Source organism: Mustela erminea, chromosome 16 (genome assembly GCF_009829155.1).
Source record: "Mustela erminea isolate mMusErm1 chromosome 16, mMusErm1.Pri, whole genome shotgun sequence".
Classification (NCBI taxonomy): domain Eukaryota; kingdom Metazoa; phylum Chordata; class Mammalia; order Carnivora; family Mustelidae; genus Mustela; species Mustela erminea.
Window position 1 is genome coordinate 52856548 of NC_045629.1, and position 14874 is coordinate 52871421.

A 14874-nucleotide genomic window follows, 5' to 3' on the forward strand; every position below is an offset into this window, starting at 1 on the left:
TGACCCCAGTGTTTTACAAAAACAATAGAAACCAAAAATACCTATCCCAATACATTGGTTTTTCCATTTTCTATATTTTATATTTATATATACAGTCATAGATATAATTATATTGTGCTTATAAGAAGTATTTTCCATATTTTTACATGGTCTTAATGATTTGCATTTTGCATTTCTGCTCTGTAGCCTCTCAGCTGATTTATCTAAACCTTCTATTTTAAGGCATTTGGCTAGTATCCAGGTTTTATAACTGTTACTGCAATGACTAGATTAATGCATATAGTCATTTGCTTCTAGGTTTTTCCTGGAGAATAGATTTCAATCAGTAAGATTAGTGGATTAGAGGCTGTCTGCATTGTAGGAAGTTAGGGTGCAGAAGGAAAGGATAAAGGAAACAATTGCAGCTTTGGCATTAGACTTCTAGAGTTCCTGTGTTCTTGGAAATTCTAGAATTCCTTGATTCTGGAATATTAGTGTTCAGTTTTTCAACAGGGATCAAACAAGCCAACAGTTTGGTTTCATTGAACAATAATTACAAAGGCTGAAGGCAGGCAGCCCTTCCGGGAGTCTGTTAAAGCAGTTCAGGTGTGTAATAGTGATTTCCTCGGTTGAGGGTGTATGTTGAAAATGAACAGAAACATGGCAGTCTACTCCTCATTGACCATTTATTCTGAATACTCTTGTACAAAAAAGAGATAGAAGGTTCCACTCTAAAGTTCATGAAATACTAGAGTAATGAAAATATTCGGAGAGGAATAATCAGATAAATAGACTAGTGTAGATTTTAGATAGGAAAGCTTTGTATTGATTGAACCTTGAACTGAAAGTTAAAGGAAATGGAAGGCTTTTGGTAGCAAGAAGAAAAGGATGGCTTTCTCAAGGTAGGGAGGAACAAAGAAAAATTAAACAAATTCTAATTTCTTCTAGGCACTGAACAAATGAATGGTTTTTAACCTTAATATATATTTTAGCATACTATTTATTTATTGGGGACTTTTGGAGGATACAGAATTGAACTAATATTTCCCCTGGTATAAGAATCACTATATTTTATTTTATTTCAAATTTTTTATTTAAAATTTACATCAAATTTAACTGGCATCAGTTTTGTATTTAAAGATCTTACTCAGACTCCTTTCATTGGAATCTGGGTTACCCTGAAATTGTGTTCACTCTCTTTATGTATTTAATGATTAAGTGTGGCTCCCAATAATATTGCTGATTAAAAGTATAAATAAGTGAAATCTGGAGTATTTACTGGGAGAGAAATATTTATTTATTCCTCAAACCAAATATTTGTCTCCTTTAAAATTTATATTCAGAATTCTCCATGTGAAAAGATAGGTCACCATTTCCCCCTTTGGATAAAATGATTCAATTTTATATAAAAGCAAAACTGTATAGTATTTAATTAATGGAGAAATTAGTTATCCAAAATGATTGCCATTTCTCTAGAATCCAGCATCCTTAGCATTCCTCTGAAAGCCTACTAGAAATGCAGATTCCTAAATTCTACTCTAGGTTTACTGGTCCATAACCTTGAGGGAGGGGCCCAGGAATCTGGGTTTTAAAAAGCCCTTCAGGTGGTCCTTATGCATGCTTCAAGTGAAAAAGTCTGCTAAATTAGATTTTGTTTTGTTTTTGTTTTTGTTTTTAAGGCTAGACTTAATTATAGCCAACTGGTGCTTAATTCTTATAAATTTTATGCATCTCAAGTTTGGGACCAAATATTGGGTGCACAATGGATAGTGTTGTGCTTATTTTGTACACCACTAGATGTTTTTGATGTTGTTTCATAAAATGACATTTTAATTTTGTGACCGTAGTGGAAGCTTAGTTTAACACACCTAACTAAAATACGCTTGCTTCTTGTATTGCTTTAAACTGTGTATTTTAATTTAATTTCATAATTTGAATTCATGTACTTTAAAATGTGTATTTTCTACATCTCAATTATAATTTATATAATTACTAGGACATAGGTTTTTTTAAAACCTGTGAATTCTGTTAAAGATAATTAGTGGGATTTACGATATTGGCAATACATGAGCCCACATCATTTCAACACTAAGGAAGAACATGACTTTAATTTGTAAACAAGTTCAGGCATTACTCCTTTTTTTTTTTTTGTCTACCAGTTCTTTTGAAGTTACTTTAAAAAACATCCGAAGTTTTCATTTCACTATCTTTCTTTTCTCTTTCTTTTCCCTTTCATTTTCTAGATATATTAGTGTGCTTGAGCAAATGAGAGTACAGGTCAGAATTTGTTTTGTCGTTCTCTTTTCTTAGACAGTCACCACAAATACTGGTATGAAAACGAGCTCAGGTTGTGCTTAAGACTTAGTCCTGCACTGTTATGGGGTACCTGGGTGGCTCAGTGGGTTAGGCTTCTGCCTTTGGTTCAGTTCATGGTCTCGGGGTTGTGAGATCGAGCCCCGGAGTGGGCTGTCTTCTCCCCGGGGAGCCTGCTTCCCCCCTCTCCCTCTGCCTACTTGTGATCTCTCTCTGTCAAAAAATAAATAAAATCTTAAAAAAAAAAAAAAAAAAAAGACTTGTCCTGTACTGTTAGAGAATGCTTTTTTGCTTATTGAAAAAAAATCTTGGACTGTTAACATTTAGATCTTAACTATCTCTCTGCCTGCCTACAGACCCATCTACTACCTACCTACATCCCTACTTACTTATCTCAACCAGTAGGTTAGAGTTAAGGGCAATTCATGCAGATTATTTTGCTGTGGAGAAAATCATTTGTGTATCATAATATAAAAGTAAATTACATGTATTGCATACTGTTTGAGCTAAATATACAGCCTGGGAACATAATTTACTACCTGGGGATATGAAGTAGGCATTCATTGGGTTCATGGTTTGAACCATGTTACTAGCTAAGCAAACATGTAAGTCTTCAGACTTAAAATGATGAAAAATCATTTATCTTCCTAACTTTGGCCTTTCACAAGCTGTGTTTTTGGAGTATCAGACTTCTTCCCTAACTCTTCGGAAGGGACTCCTCTCACATTGTGCATAATGATGGTACGGAAATCCATCGGGGCTCCCTGTTCAGGAGGCACGGTAGTAGAGAGGTCCTCCCTGACCACCCCATAGAGGACATGACTCCTTCCTTTGTCAGTGGTTGTCACCCTTCGCTGCTTTATTTTTCTTTGAAGCATTTATGACCCCCTGACATAAGTACTCCATACAGGTGAGGACTTCTGTTTGTTGAGTTGTTCTAAGCAATCTATACCCAGAATCCTGAGCGGATCCCCGACGCCAGAAATTTTCTGGGATTCATTTTCTTTCTTCCTCTTCTGGAGTAGAGGGTCCCTTACAGCTGGAATTCTGTCGATTTTGTTATGTCTCCAGTGCTGAGTATGGTGCTCAGCAGTAGTAACCAATCAAAGGAATCGGGGGAAGGATACTTACGGAAGTGGGCAGAAGTAGAAACGTAGTGTTAGTGGGCTAATGTGTTTGTGTTCCTCCTTTGCATCTTACCCGTCTTCATATTAAAGTCTTACATTAAGAATTCCTAGGTTAGCTGTCTTCATATTGCCCTTTACGTGTTTCTTTAAAAATTTTTTTCTTAAATTGAAGTTTTTACCAAGGACTAAATTTTTAAAACTGTTCATTTTTCAGTTTCTAGTATGAATTTCACTTGAATTTTTAATGTCTTTTAAAGCATCAATAAAGTGTGACTTAATTATACAGGTATCCTACAGATCTGGGCTGTGACAGTAGTCTAATGCGTATAATCACCCACTTCCTGGCCCATTGTTGTCCAGATGTAGCTGTACTTTCAGCAAACAAATCTAAAAAAGTAAACCTCAGGGGAGGGCTCTCATGATAGGCTGGTTCGAGATGCAGCAAACCACTTACCATGCTAACTTTTTTACACGAAGAAATGTGATTAAGATATGTTAAATGGAAATCTATACAAAACCAGTGAAATTGTTAAAATATTCAAATATGCCATACTGTAACAAGAAAACACTGCAATGCACTGAAATCAGCAGTAGAACAGCTGTGTTTTAAAGGACAGTACTTTGAATGTCACTTGACAATTTGCTTTCAATTAGAAGTAATTTACAGGAAGATGCCCACAAGCTAATCTTTACAGGATAATTAAGTTCCATTTTCTTTACTTTTAATTAAAAAGCAGAAAAGATTTAGCTGATCCATAAAAAATGTTCTGTTTAAACATTCATCAGACTTCACACTCTTTTTTTGTTATTTGTTGTAGCAGATGTTATCAAAAGTGCAGTCTGCTCTGTTTTAAACCCTGAGCATTTGGAAAGTGAAACAGGAGTTGCAGTAGGCATGTACTGGTGAGGTATGATCATTTAGCATCTGTATGTTCAAAGAGGATAGAACAGATACTACTGTTCCATTCCTTAATTATGTTCCGTCTGATGCATTTAATTGTACTACAAAACCACATACATTAAAATGAGAAGCCATGCAGCTGTCAATTTTGAACATTATATGTAGTAGGATGATACCTAAAAAACCTCGTTTACTGCAGATGTCTTCACGTGTCTCTCGATTCAGATGTAACATGTTTTTTATTGTAATTTTAATAATATAAAATTTGACACTGACTATTTTAACTTGAGTTTTTACTCATTGAAAAGCAGGGAGATTTCATTCGAAAGCCATTTAAAACTTTACTCACTGGTTTTTAACGTGGTTTTTTAGCATCACTCCTGTTTTTATTTGGCAAAATAAAATATATTGCCAAAGACGTTTGGAGCTTTGATTTTAAAACTTACTATTGAACATACTATTTTTTTTTTTAAGGTGATGAGAGCTGACTAGATCATGAATTGTCATAATAATTCTCACCTTGGACTATGCTAAGGAATTGTACGAAAAATTCTTCAGGCAAGGATTCTTTAGTCCAACATTATAGTGGTTTTTTTTTTAAACTTTTCTATTTTTGGGTAATTAATCTGTTCATGTTGATAATAGCTTTACTTTTTAGACTTTAAAAGATTTCCCTAATTTGAAAAAAAGTTGAGTCACAATAGAGCAGTCTACATAAAATTTTTATAGTAATCATTCCATTCACTATGCCTTTTGTCAAACAAGCTTGATTTTCAGTCTTCTGATCGGTGAGTACCTAAAATTTAAAGATCCTATTGGAGTTACCTATTTTTCTTTACTTTTATTTTCTTATTTCCCTCTGTTTGAGGGATAACTACAAATGACAAGACAGGTTGTTCACATGCCCGCTCATTTATTTGCTTTTGCAATTTACATTTGTATATGTAGGGAATATGCCCAAAGGCACTCTGACCAATATAGTTTAGGAGACTGCAAAATAAAGAAATGCAATTTATTTCAGCATATATTATAAATTTCAGGTAGGAGCTTAATTATAATAATCACAATGCATTCATATAAATGGAGTATGTGTTTGAACATGTAAATGTCATCAGGTTTTGTAATGAACTGGTGAAAATATATGCTTCTTTTATTGAAAGGATAACACTGGAAGAAAAGATTAAGCATGCCCTGTCTTCCTCCTTCCCTCTTCTCTCTTTGGTAATCAACACCTGGTTTGATTACATCTTTTTGAACTCTGAAAGCTATACTATAAACTCTTTACATAGAAGTTTTTATGAAAGGGAATTGTGGCAAACAGTAGTTAAACTTTCCACTTTCAGGAGAATTCCACCTTTTTTTTCTTTTTCTTTCTTTCTTTTTTTTGTCATCCTATAATTCAGACTTCCTTTAGTAAACGATCAGCAGTTTTCTTATTGTTCAGGAGAGTGCAGTGATTTCCCTTTGGTGCTTGATTTTCAAGTTTCTGACTGCTTTCGGAAGGATGGGACTGATTCTTACGTATTTGTGGTGCTTGGAGGAGTTATTAACTGGGCTTAGTTTAGGTACCTGTACCCCGTCCGCTGTACCTAATGCATGGCTAGTACATGATTGGTTCTCATTAGATATTCATTTAATGGCTGGTAGACAACGAAGTTTAGACAGAGCTCAATTTGATGCAGTACGCACATTTTGTGAATTCTCTTCCTCCTTTCCTTTCCTTTCTATTCTTTTCCTTTTATTTCTTCCTCCCTCCTCCCTCTGTTCCTTCCTTCCTATAAGATCAAAAGGATCTGTGATCTAAGTAGCCACAAGCAATTGTGTTCCTTTCCATCTCCTTCAGGGCTGTACTCCTTGTAAAGCTAGGATTTGTGAATACTGACCTTCTCACAAACTATACATATAAAACAATTAGATTTTTTTTTAATAAATACAGAAATGATCAGAAATAATGTCCTACTTCAAGAGATCAAAAAAAGATAGATTTTTTTTTCTTGTCTCTATTTAATTTATTGGTTTGGGGTTTTTTTTGCTTTTGTCGTTCTTGTGGCTCACCCCTTCCCCACACCCCATGTTTGAGTACTATAATGTTTCTAGCTTTTATTTCTATATCGAAATACATTTTTATTTCTTGCCTGTATTTTCTAAAAATTAGTCTTGAATTGGCATCTGTTTTTCCTCTTTATTCCTTCACCCTGCTTGTAATCCTTCCTCCCTCAAGTCTATCCGGTTGACGTTCCAGAAACAACTGACATCTTGTCATCGTTGTTTAAAATCTGCTATGGCTCCCTATTACCTACTTCATTAAGTCCAGATTCTTCTGGAATCTGGTTTGGACTTGGTTTTAGGACTTCTCATTACTTTTCCTTTTTCAAGTTATTTCTTATACTTTCTAGGCCATAAGGAACCTTTGTCTTCCTATACTCCATCCCACAACGTCCATTCACTTCCAGTCCCTGCTCCTGACCTTTGCTCGTGTAATTCCCTGCCTTTCCCTCTTCATCATCTAAATCTTCCACATTGAAAAGGTCCAGTGGAAGTCTCACTTGTTCCAAGAAGCTTCCCATTATTCTTCTTATCCTCAGTCTTTACTGTTTTATATTTCTTTTGCAAAAATGGTGTCAGACATTTTGGCAATTTTTTAAAAAAGATTTTATTTATTTATTTGACAGACAAAGATCACAAGTAGGCAGAGAGGCAGGCAGAGAGAGAGGAGGAAGCAGGCTCCCTGCTGAGCAGAGAGCCCGATGCAGAGCTCAATCCCAGGACACCGGGATCATGATCTGAGTTGAAGGCAGAGGCTTTAACCCACTGAGCTACTCAGGCACCCCTTGGCATTTTTTAATATTTTATATTTTATATATTTTTTATATTTTTTTATATTTTTATATGTTTCCTAATAGATTAGCTTTGTCTCCCTATGATGAACGTGTGTTTTAATAACAGAAGAAAAGTGTCCTTATGCCCCTTTTGCTTTTTCGTAAACCCTAAATCTCATAGCATGGTGGTAAGCAGGTGATAGGCATTTATATCGTGTCTCGTTTGACTTTTAAAAAGCAGACTGTATATTAGAACTTCCTAAGTAGCTGCATACATGTTTTGGGGAAAAATATGGAATAATATTTTCTCATACATTTAGAATAAGCTCCCCCCTCCCATCGCCAAAGACTTGGGGAATATGTTTCATGTTTGTTTCTAGAGCGATTTTCTGCCACTTGGGAAAAAAATATTCTTTTAAAAGATAATTACCATTCGCTTGAAGAGATAAATCATCAGTTTTTACGGACTATCATTTTAGTTCTCAATAACTCATTTTGGAGCTAAGATGTGAGTGAAAGGAAGGACGTGTAAGTCATCTGTCTCTTTACCCATGGAGCGGCGGTGCCACCATGCCTCTGCCTGTTACTGGGTTCATCAGAGCCTTTGCGTATTTGTAATTACCCTTCCATAAATAGTTCGCAACTTGACCACAGCATTTTACCGCTCCGTTAGAATGAGGCCCAAGGTCCAAGTTAAAAGCAAAATCCTCAATGAATTTAACAAAATTAAGCAAAGAGCTTTAGGTTATAAGAGCAGAGTTAATGGATTCAGCTGTTCTTTACTTTCACTTTAACCAACAAATTTTGCATTCATTTTCCAGATGTGAGCCTCATTCAATTAAAATGGAGTCAGAGTATTTTGTGAAACTCTTACATCACCCCCGGAGATAATTGGAGATAATCTAGTGTGTCACAACACTAGAGCTAGCAAATCAGCATTCCGGGTTGGGGGGGGGGGCGTTGGTTTCTTAACTATATGGCTGAAGTATTTCAAGATTAATTTTTAATGCATATTGGCAAACTGTTGCTCGGGTTGTTCATGTGACTCTGCTGTGGCCAGAGCTAGATTATGGTGAGGAATCCTGGAATTCAGAGGCAGCCAATCCCGGAGCGAGGGACAGAATATAGTGGTGTTCCTCACAGTGTGGTTGGTTCAAGGACCAAAACCAATCAACAACACCTGGAAGCCGGTTAGCAAAACAAATCTGTGGGCTCTACCCCAGACCTCCTAACCCGGAAGCTCTGGCTGGAGCTCAGGAATATACAGAGTAACACCCTCCTCTCCAGGTAAACCTATATATGCTAACGTCTAAGAGCTTCTGTCTGAGGAACTGTGGAGTCCAGCTCCTATCATTATCAGATAAACCTATCCTCTGTATTGCAATTGAACAAGCTATCTCTGATGATTTCTGATCTCTCGCCCATTGTCATAAAACGCAGACAAACCGAATCAAGTTTTCTTAAAATATGGGTTATTGCACAATTTTCATTTGTATTTTGAAGTGTATTCTCAACTGATTCATCTGAGCTGATTAAAATGCAAACAAAAGAGCTAGATCGCTGTGATAAGCAGTGGAAATTCCACAGCCTCTTCTAAGAGCAAATGTGTGCTTTATTCAGCTTTGAGCCCTTCCCACCCAGCAGAGAACAAAAGCAACTGTAGAGCAATCTTATTCTGGCCGGGTCTTGGCATTTAGGTGCGTTTCATTTCCGCGCATGGCTGTGTTCTGTCTTCATACAGGAAACTCTCCGCAGAATCAGTCAAATCTCAGATTGCTTGAACTACGAACTACTCCATCAGGCTGATGTTTCCCTAATGAACAGAGGATTTCTAATCCCTATACCAAATAATTAATTGTTTTTCCATATCGAGGTGCTAGATAGCGACTTGGAGTTCTGTATTAGTTATAATACAGGACTTGTAAAATGACTCGACCATTTCTTGAGATCTTCAAGTGTTGATAGTTTGCTATGTAAATGTGTTGGCCATATATTGATCTCTGTCAACATCAATAAATAAGATCAGTAATTAGTGTCATTTAAAAATGTAGATTACAGGGGTGCCTTGGTGTCTCAGTGGGTTAAACCTCTGCCTTCAGCTCAGGTCATGATCCCAGAGTCCTGGGATTGAGCCCCACATCGGGCTCTCTGCTAGGCAGGGAACCTGCTTCCCCTCTCTCTCTGCCTGCCTCTCTGCCTACTTGTGATCTCTGTCTGTCAAATAAATAAATAAATAAAAATCTTAAAAATATGGATTACAGCAGCTCTCTGTCTTCTCTGCACTGGGAGCACCTCTGCTGCCAAAGCCCACCCCCAATCTCCTGAAAAATGTCCACCTGCGCCAAGTTTGTCTCCAACCCGTTGCTGGTGAGGAGAACCTCTAAGCTGTTGAGTTGATCACTGTCTGCAGTAGAGCTAAACCCACTGCAGATGCTGACAGAGGAGAACCTCAGCAGCTTGGCAGCCCCTCATCCCCTGACCTCACTGATTCCTAACTATGGCTTCTGAACCAGCATCATTTCACAGGGCATGGACCCAGCAGCCAAGTGCGCTGGGGCTGAGGCTGCCATGGTAGGGGTGGTTGGTTCTTGGGCTGTGTTGGGAGCTTCATCATTGGTTATGGCAGGAACCCCTCTCTGGAGCAATTGCTCTTCCCCTACACCATTCTGGGCTTTGCCCTCTTGGACACCATGGGGCTCTTGTGCCTGATGGTGGCCTTTCTTATCCTCTTTGCCATGGACGGGGAGCCGTGTCCTCCTCCCATAGGTCCTTCTCCTGTGTGTAGTCTGCCCTATGTTCCTTTTCCTATACCTCCCCAGGCAGCCTGGGTTGCCTCAGGTTTTAACAGAGAGAAGACAAATACTATGTTAATAAGAAAAACATATGGAGATTATGTCAACTCTTATAATTATATAAATTGTTTCTGAAAATGAACTTTTTATAATAATGCTTTATAGAAACTGCAAGCTTGGCTATAATCGATTCTGCATATGTGAATGTGTGTGTATAATATCCTGGAAGCCCTGCAGTATGTTGTAGAGTATAGGAGGAGAATTTTTGGCTTTGCCAGTTTAGTGTAGCTTAGAGCTGAGACTCAGTTATAACCTCCAGGGCATCTAGAAGTAAAATCATATTTTACTTTTATTTAGGTAAAGGTAGAATTTACCCTACCAAAATCTTTTCTCTACCTTAGGTTGTATAAAATATTGTGGAGTAGCAATAGTTCTACTGGATCTGGCTTGACTGATCTTTATATTGGTGCTACTAAGTCTGTATTTTACATCTAACTGATTGTATTGAATTTGTGTTATGTCTGATACTGGCTGGGAAGTTATAATGCCCTGGAGGGTTATTACTATTAGTGATACCGAGATGCTGTGATGATAACAAGCTCTTCTTTTCATCTAGAAGGACTCCGTTTTATCATGCTTAGGTTTTTGTCACATTCTGTTTATTATGTTCATTTATTTTAATTTTACTGATGTCATTTAAATGCCTGGTTGTATCATATTGCTAGACTCCTGGAGGGTAGAGAAGGCAAACTATGGAACTAAAACAGTTTTTTTGTTTTTTGTTTTTGTTTCTTTTTCCTCAAAAGGGCTTTCCTCTATGAGTGAATCTTTCCTCTATGAAGACTGAGTATGTCCCAAAGTGAAGGTAGCTCTTTTCGTTAACCCACTTATAATATTGGCATCTTGTGCCATTAAACTTAAATTTGATACATTTTATTGATTGAATCCCAGAATTTTGGCATAGAGTTCCCTGGGTTCAGGATAATGACCCTAGGTCTGGAGTCACAAATAAAAGTTTTGTTTTGTTTTGTTTTCTTCTAGTGTAACTGCTGATTTTATTATCCGACAATATTTCCAAATTGAGCAGCTCTGTTTAGAGCTTTGGAAGGTGCTGAGACACCTCCCATGGGAGAAGGAACTCTTGGTTGATATTTTTTTTGCTTGTATGCTTTGTCAAGGGATTTGTGGAACTACCTTTTACTAAGATACACATTCAAGTGTATCTTCAATCATATTTATATGTTCAAGGACTTTGAAACTCAGGCTTCTTGGATATTACATGTTCACTGAACTATCTCTTAGTATGTATTTATGTCTTTGATAAAATTTTAAGTTGTTATTTAAATTATTCATTTCATCTATGATGCTAGTAGAGTCTTATATATATGTGTGTTTCTTTGGCTTGACAAATATATAGAAAACATGTTAATTCATCCTTTGTGTGTGGCTCTATCACCAAGAGTGCCTTTGAAAAGATCATTTGATATAGTTGCTCTAAAGTGGAAGGGTGGCTAAATTATTTGATTTTAAAATATTTGTATAACAAGGCTTTTTTGAACTTCGTGTTTATTTTTTTTCAATGAAGGAAAAACTACATGAAATGAAAACTACATTTTTTGGGTGCTGATCATAGGTATTGTGATACATGCTCTAATTCAGGTTATCTCATATTGCCCTCGTAGTGATACTCCAGGTTAGGCTCAGAGGAATAAAGAGCATGTCTGAGATACAAACCCAGTTCTAACTCCCTGCACCACTGTGTTTCTACCCTGACGTGCTTACTCTTGCCATGAGGCCATGTGCTAATATTTGGTGGAGGGTGCAGTAATAAAAGACATTTGCAAAGGAGTGGAAAAGCCAGATAGCTTTGGTGAAGACATAGGGACATAGGGAATTCTAAGGAGCTGTGTGGGCCCTCTGCTTTGAGAGTATAGGAAGGAAGAAGATCCATTGTCCAAAATTAATTTTTCCTTTCTCTAATTTTCTCAAAATTAGTTTATATAATTGATAGGTATTTATCAGTGTGTGCTTTACAGCCTATCTTGTCCACTTGCATATTGTGGAAAATTAAGTTAAAATAATCTTTTTTTTTGGAAATTAAAAAAAGAGAGAAGGGTATGTTTAGGAAAAATCAGTACCAATTGTATGCTGGTTTTAGCTTGAATCCAGAATTCTGGTACTAAATGAAGATTTTTATTTGTATCCTATTTATTCAAAAGTTGGGGACACTGAAAATATATTTATTTACTGATATGTATGAACTACCTTTTACTAAGATGATCTTCATGGTATGTGTGGTATGGGAACATTATTCCCCATATGTAAGACTCATTTGAAGCTTTCTTATTCCAGGGTTGAATAGATGGTTGCTAGATAAAGGCATCCATAAAATGATAATTGAGTGTAGTTATAAAAAATAGCTTTCAATTTTGGTTTGTAAGATATACTTGTAAGGGGCGCCTGGGTGGCTCAGTGCATGAAGCCTCTGTCTTCGGCTCAGGTCATGATCCCAGGGTCCTGGGATCGAGCCCCGTATTGGGCTCTCTGCTCCATGGAGAGCCTGCTTCCTCCTCTCTCTCTGCTTGTCTCTCTGCCTACTTGTGATCTCTCTCTGTGTCTAATAAATAAATAAAATCTTAAAAAAAAAAGATACACTTGTAAATTTTTATAATGTTATGGCATATTGTCTGGATTGGTTGATTGGGGGAGGGGAGAATTAAAGTAATTCAGACTAGCAATAATTACTAGGTCAAGAAATAGGGCAATTAAAAAATGATTCATGGCAAGTAGGAGTGAGACATTTACATTCTGAAAATTAATTATGGGACATTTTATTTAAATTATAATCAGGAAGAAAAGTTCAGGGAAAAGAAAGAGGTTCAGGGAAATTTTATATGTACTCATCTTGAGTACAAATTAGTAAAGATCTTAAATCCAACTAAAGTGTCAGAGTCCCTTAAAGAGATTGGAAAACCCTATTTCACTGTGACTAAAATGCCTGAAGTTTTAACCTCCAAACTAAAATATAATCAAATGTAGAGAGTGTGAATGTTTTGATAAGTCTACCTATATATCCATGATGCAAGAGTACCAAAGACGTGGATACTTGATTTTACAGGGTCAACAACGATGTGTTCCATTGGCCAACGCCAGTGTGAGAGCTCATATAAAATCCTCAACAAATTTTAAATTATAAAATTATAAAATATAAAAATATAAATAAATATATAAATATAAAATATGAAAATTATAAAATCCTCTACAAATTATAAAAATAAATTATTTTGTTTACTTAAGCAACAACAATATCCAGCTGCAATCCATTTATTGTATCGTGCCTTCTTAGAAGCTGGCTTTGACTCTGAAGGTCTGATGTCTCACAGCCTTGGTCTTTGGCCTTGAAGGCACTGATCATTACTGCTCTCATTGGACTCCCATTTAGTCCTTTTTTTTTTTTTTTTTTTTCCTTTGGCTCCTTCTTCCACCTCATTTCCGCATTGAACTTTTCTGTCCTGGGCCCTGTTATCTCAGCTTGCTTTCAGCTTTTCTTTTCTTTTCTTTTCTTTTTTTTTTTTTAAAGATTTTATTTATTTATTTGACAGATAGAAATCACCAATAGGCAGAGAGGCAAGCAAAGAGAGAGGGGGAAGCAGGCTCCCCGCCCAGCAGCGAGCCCAGTGCGGGGCTCGATCCCAGGACCGTGAGATCATGACCTGAGCCGAAGGCAGAGGCTTTAACCCACTGAGCCACCCAGGCGCCCCGCTTTCAGCTTTTCAAACTCCTTTTGTACTCACTCTGATGAGCCCAACCTAGTTTATGAGTGGGGATGTAGAGGGCCCTGGCCTGCCCTTTCCTATTTATTAGGCCTTAGGGTATTTGGCATGTTTTCAGTGTGAGCTATGGGGCTCTCATGATTCACAGGATAAAGCTAATATCCAGTAATTTTAGATCCAGTAGTAGCTGAATGGCACATCCCTGGCCTTTCAGTTTGCAAGTCTGCCCTTCCCATGGCTAATGTAAGAAATCTTGTTTGATTTGAAAGGGTAATATCAAAGACAGGGCTTTAGATTTGAGGACTAGAAATCCCACACTTGAATCGCTCAGAATGTGTTTGCTAGAATCAGATAAAATTCCTTCCGGTGGTTGATAAACCTCTCTTAGGGTAACAAATTGAAGAATAAAGTAAATTTCATTATCAGATATTCAATTTCAGTATTTAAAATAAGTGATCAAATATAATGCATAATCTCTGAAGTAGTTTGTAGAAGTGACCAATGTAAGTAATGGAATTTGGGTTTAAAAAGGATGCTCTCTGCCATGGGAAAGTGTTTTCAGATATCCATCCTGTAAGACCAACATGCAGGAGTTAGCTTCAGGTGTTTTAGTTGTTGTTTATTAAGCAAATAGAGTGGGGAGAAGGCCCAGAGTCAACTCATTGTTTTTGGTTTTTTTGTTTGTTTGTTTGTTTGTTTGTTTTTTTAAGATTTTATTTATTTATTTGACAGGGAGAGATCACAAGTAGGCAGAGAGGCAGGCAGAGAGAGAGGGGGAGAAGCAGGTTCCCCTCTGAGCAGAGAGCCCGATGCGGGGCTCGATCCCAGGACCCTGAGATCATGACCCGAGCCGAAGGCAGAGGCTTAACCCATTGAGCTACCCAGGTGCGCCCTTCCCATATTGCTTTCTAAAGGTGGAAAAAAAAAAAAAAAGATTTATCTTTTAGTCCATTCAGAGTGGTTCTCCCAGGAGAAAGACTGATGTACTCAGCCACAAACACTTTACTCAGCTGTACGGGCTTAAAAATGTAGATACTTTTAAATATAGACAACTTGATTTAACTGCTCCTTTCATTTAGTTTACCATGCTGTTTGGAATACTCAGTTTTTCAAGATGATTGATGATTTCTAATACCCCGGCAATAATTTTAGCCTCTTTTAATGCTGAGG

The 14874-nt window shown here is 37.0% G+C and overlaps 1 protein-coding gene and 1 pseudogene across 2 annotated transcripts in view; both read left to right on the forward strand.

The window, feature by feature from the left end:
- Nucleotides 1-14874, forward strand: part of ZFPM2 (zinc finger protein, FOG family member 2) — a 454516-nt gene that overhangs the window by 31634 nt on the left and 408008 nt on the right. The gene's annotated exons all lie outside the window — the stretch shown is intronic.
- LOC116575489 lies at nt 9380-10066 on the forward strand (annotated as a pseudogene).